We start from the raw sequence: 6,000 nt of genomic DNA, 5'->3' as shown, positions 1-6,000 counted from the left end.
GGCCGACCGAGTGCTACGATAAGTGCATTACTAAAATGAAACATCACTTACATCAGGAATGGCAGTCCCGTAGTGTATTCATCATTTATGCGCAGCGTAAGAAGAAATCCTCATGCCTGTAGTGGCCCGAGTAGGACGAGCCGATGCATTGGTATGATCCAGATGTGTAACACCTTCCCTGCCTGCTCGTTTGTTCATGTATTTAAAAAAGAAGAAAAAAAAAACAGGAAAAAGAAATGCCTGCTTTGACTGGAAGATTATACAGCTCGGCCGGACTTAAAAATAGATAGATAAATAAATAAATGTTACCAAAAGTGCTTAGCCAACTCAGCTGGCGTCATGTCTGAGCGTGTGTCACTCTGGGCTTCGATGCTTGTGTGAGGAGACAGTGATGGGGGGTGAGGGGAGGGGGGCGGGGGGTGAGGGGGGGGTGGGGTCTATTGTCTCCACTGTGGATGACATCATCCCAGACCAATGGCAAAACACATGTGATAAAGGCTCAGTCGGGCTCTGTGGCAAGCTCAGCGCGTGCGGGCTAGTAGAGAGTGGGGGGTGGGGGGTGATGGTTAGGGAATTGAACCCACAACCCCGTGTAACAAAAAAAAGAGCTGTAGTAACCATTCACATATCACAGCATGTGTTTCTACTGGAATATTATTGTAATATCATATGAGATGAATGAAAAACAATAAAGTTGGATAAGATATTGAGTGAGAGATACTATATGAATATTATAAGTCCCTTTAGTAATATTATAGGAATAGGCCTATTATAGTAATTTTAATCAGGATGTTGGTGCATTTAGGCACAATTAAGTAAATGGTATAGTGGCAAATACATTGAACCTATTGTACTAAATTAATACTAACTGTAACACAAATATAGCAATGCTGCTGTATTATACTGTTCCATACTATTCACATATGACAGCAAAACGATGTGTCCCTATAGGAATATTATTGTAGCACCATAGGAGATAAAAAACAATAAAGTTAGATAACATGAGCTCATTATTGATGACTGCAGACACACTGTAAGTCCCTATAGGAATATTATTGTAGCATCATAGGAGATAAAAACAATAAAGTTAGATAACACGAGCTCACTATTGATTACTGCAGACACACTGTCCCTATAGGAATATTATAGGAATATTATAGTGATATTTAATTAGATATTGGTGCATTCAGGCACAATTAAAGGGGAATGCCACCCATTTTAACACTTCACATATTTTATTTCTGTGCCCTAGGACAGTTCAATCAATACTGAATGTGCTCTTTCCCAAAGCTAGAAACTGGAGAACTGACCCTTGAATTTGTGATGTCACTGGGATGTAAAATCTGGCACTGGTCCATAGACAGTGAATGGGACGCTGACTTTGTTGACCCATAAGATTTTTGTATGAGTTCTTGCAGTTCATGCCTGTTTGCAAAGCTAAAATATAAACTTAATTTCAAATTTGCATCTTCAGCACCCCATTCACTGCCTATGGAGCAGCCCCTGATTTTACTCCCAGTGACATCACAAATGTCAAAGGTTTTCAAGTGCAAGTTCACAAACGCTGACTGAACTGTCCTGGGGCACAGGAATAGCATGTGAACATGTATTGATAATGTCATTTATTGTATTGCAGTTGAAATGTAATGATCATTGTATAAGTTAAATAAGATGTGTATGAATGTGTGATAATGTGCATTGGTCAGTCTTCAGTGTAAATAAAGAGTCAGTCCTTAATATAAATAAAGTATTTTAATAACTGAATGTGCATATTAGGTGAGAGGATTTGATGAGGTTGTAACGTGTGGTGGTTTGTGAATAGCATAGCATTACACACACACACTGTGTACTGTACTGTTTTACTTGAAGTTTGTATTGTGCTATATTTGTACTCTAAGGTTTTCATGATAAAGCTGTAATGTATTATTTTTATGGATCAATCTTTTGATACATTGGGCTTGGGAGTCTAAGACCTTTTGACTGATACTTGAAACTCTGCGTTATTTTCAAAATGAATTGTCACTTTTTTGAATCTCACTATGTATTCTGTTTGATTTCCAATAAATGTATTCTCAAATATGCACACATAATGAAAATGGTTGTAGCTTTTTCTCTTATGTCACCATTGAGCAGCTAGGTATCCAAGGCTTTCAATGCAAGAACAGAGAAATCCACATTTCTCTGAGTTGAGGTGATTGACACAGATGTTATGCTGATCTACAAATTACAGTATCTTGAAATTATGTGAAATTGTGGAAAGAACAAAACGTCCTTGTCAGGTAAAAATGTATTTCCCAAAGGTAACTTTTCAGGAATTCAGGATAAGGGTTGTAGAACTTTCTGAACCCACAGAGGAGCACGTAATCCTTCAATTCAAACTTAAACATGAAAATCACCCCCCAAAAAATAGGTTTTCACCCGACAACGACGAAAAGTTTTGGACTCTGGCTAAATATAATATATATAATATATAATATATAATACAAACATATATATGGAATGACTAAGAGCACAACAGCATGCACCTCTAAACGCATACAAATGAGGCAAAGCATAAGATAATTTGTTTTTCTAGTCGTCTGCCACAGTCACCCATTACAGTGAGGATAACGAGGACGAGTATGGAGCAAACAGATCCATATTAATTTTAGCAAGCAATTTTAGCCATCACAGCTGCTGAAAAAGGCAGCAAGCAGAGACGTTTAGCTGAGCCAGTAGTTACGCATCTTGATGTAATAAAATAAATCAAGCTAAATGACTGAATTATCCTGAATGTGGTTCGATTTTTGAAACAAGGCTGAAAAGTAGGGAATCATTATCATTTCCATCAGATGAATCACTTTGATCACAGTTGATATTAATGCGCTAGAAAGACTTGAGTTGTCGATTTTGTATGAATCTCCCTCACTTCCACAGAGTCAAGAGGATCCTCTGGGAAAGGAGTTTGTTTCTCACCTGGAGACGAGAGGAGAGCCTCCACAGAGGAACAATTATGGCTCTTCCTCCTTGGAGCTTTGCTACCACTCTCCCCTGAGACGGCACGCCTGCTTCCTGAAGTGCTGCTTTTCCTCCAGGCTCCATCTCTCCCCCGGCCACGACTGGAGGCCCTCACCCACCATGCCTCAACCCAAGGCCATTCCCGCAGGTAAACACTTAGTCTCAAACTAACAGTTTGGCCTGGCCCACCAATTCACTTTACAATGGATAACAAAGGGACACATCTGTGCATGTTACTTGCCCCTGCTGTACTTGGTAAAGTACAGTAACCATCTGTATATCAGACAATGTGAATAGCCAATGTTGCACATTTGTACATCCTGCATAATACACTGCATGTCCTTGCAGTGTAGCCTAAATGTCTAAATCTAAAACAGCGAACATCTGTAAATCTATAAATGAATCAAAAGCCAACATAGCAAGAATTCTTTTTACCCAGTAGAAACTCTTTATTATTGCAGCACTATGAAGACAGTAGATCTTCAATTTTTTAAGATTCTTTTTATTTTATTGAACTTTTCTTTATACCCTATTAATTGCCGCTGCAATGACCCACTTTGGGATCAATAACGTTCATCTTATTTTATCTTATCTGGTCTGGTCTGGTCTGGTCTGGTCTGGCCTCACCACAGAGGTAATGATGGTCATAGTGAGTGGTTCATACTCACATTGTTCTGCTTCATTACCATGTTAGAGCAGCTGGAATGGAAAGGCAGTATTAAGTTGCGATATGCTTCTCATATGTGGGAAGTTACCTCACGATCTGCGGTCAAGTTTCTGTTGATTCATCCGCTTCCAGGAGGTGTCAGTTACGCCTCTTGTAAACCTCTTAAAGTAGGTAGAGTTCAAAACAGGCCCTGTAATGAGGACTCCAAGTATGATCTGTGCTGAATTTCTATCAGATAAATGATGGAAAAGTTAAATAAAGAAAATATGAGACCTGTGAAACAAGCCATTATAATTCTCCATTCTCTTTCTCCAGAAGTTTCCACATCATTCATGAGACGTATTTCCTAATCTGGGCCCCAGGTTGTATTCTTTCTCTTTTCTGGGTAGCAGGGTGGCCTGGTGGTTAGAGAGACTGTCCTTCAGCCAGATTACCTGGACTAAAGCCCTGCTGAAGTGTCCTTGAGCAACATGCTGAATCCCTACCAGCTCCAGGGCCGCTGCTCTGTAGCTGAGCCTGCCAGAAGAAAAGAGCGAAAAGTGGATTTCCCTCCCTTGGGATCAATAAAGTATCACATTATTATTCATTCATTCATTTTCTTTACCTGCTTATTCCTCTTCAGGGCCACAGGGGGGCTGGAGCCTATCCCAGCATCCAAGATATCTTTTTATCTTAAATTTTTATCTTAGTTTTTATCTTACTTTTATTTTATTTTATCCTTACTGTTTATTTTTCAGCTTCTGGCTTTAAGTTCACTGTCTTTCTTTCATATGCTTCATCTACTGCATCTTTCTCTGGCAAAGTGAGCTCTACAAAGTCCACAGTCCTGTCAGTGTCGGGCTGCTGATCTAGACTTATTATAGACTTTTATTTGCATGGGGTTTTCTCTTCTAACAAGTAAAGAATTGCTATGATAACAATGGCCCATGTTCACTCAGAAACATTGTTAGTCATGACTACCGCTGACCTTGCCCCCAATAAGAATCATGTTTGCAAGAGCACCCCACACTATTACAACAACACCATCACTTAGGGCCATCTTGCTAGTGTTTACATGCTTTTATTAGACAGTGTGCAGAATCACAGGAGATGCTTTTTGCCCCCAGACCCCCACCACATTTTGGTACCTCCTGATGTTGAACAAACTGTTATGCAGAAAGATTTTTACCATTCTGAAAAGTTTGCTGTTTAGGGAGATAACACAAAGCTCCCCTGCTCAGAGACAGTTTAGATGAAAAACAACAAGCATCATCAAAACCTCCAGCAGCATATGTTCCAGGTTAAGCGAACCATATGGAGGAGGACAAGGAAATGAGTGTTGAGGGTGTGAATGCTTATGCAGTTGAGTAAAAGTTCTTAAAGGAGACTTTGCACTAACTGGTAATTTGAGAATGTAAGCAGAATAAGTGAATGGCTGGGGAGTCACCACTAAAGAGAAACCCAAACAAAACAGAAACAGGGAACTGAAAAACATTGATTGTGGAAGAGCAGAAGTTTAAGAAAACCTTGCCAGCATAGATGTTCTATATTCCACTTGATGAGGGAGCCTGAGCAGGGACCAAACCTGGTAAAAACAACCTGAAAACAAGACAACAGTAAACAGCATGTCTTCCCCCATGAATGCTGCTGTCTTCCTCACAGCCGATCAGTAACAGTATGTCAGTTTGTTTGGACCTGTAATTGAAGCGCCCCCCCTGGGGCCAATCAGAGTCATTTTGAAAATGTTAGAGTGCAGTGGTGAGATGCATTGTTTCCCCAAGTTTCACCAAAATCTGATCAGTGTTGTCTGAGATAGTGTGTGTGACACATGGACAAACAAACAAACCAACAAATGAATGAACCAACGAACCAACGACCCAACGACCCAACGACCCAACGACCCAACGACCCAACGACCCAACGACCCAACCATCAAACAAACAAATGAATGAATGAACAAACAATGTAGCGCCCAACTTGGACTAATCAGTGTAGTTTGGAAAATGCCACATCACAGTGTGGTGAGATGCATCATTCCCTGAAGTTTGTGTACAAACAATCACATCATGTAGCGCCCCCCTTGGGCCACTGGGTGTAATTTGGAAAATGTAACAATGCAGCAATGTGTAGGGCTAGAGTTACTTACCAACGGCCATAACAAAGAGAAACAACAGCCTATTACACACTATGACATCTTTTGTGCCATTTGGGTAACTTTGATCAATATGTATCCAGTGTTAAACTTGGTATCTAAATGTCGATACAGTTGTGTGATGTAGGAGTCCTGTACAGGTGAAACTGCCAGTTATTAAATACGCTGCAACACCTTATTAAAATGACTAAATGGTTTACTTTTT

This window comes from Centroberyx gerrardi, chromosome 11 (assembly GCF_048128805.1).
Source record: "Centroberyx gerrardi isolate f3 chromosome 11, fCenGer3.hap1.cur.20231027, whole genome shotgun sequence".
NCBI classification, from domain to species: domain Eukaryota; kingdom Metazoa; phylum Chordata; class Actinopteri; order Beryciformes; family Berycidae; genus Centroberyx; species Centroberyx gerrardi.
Note: the sequence above shows the minus strand (reverse complement) of the source record.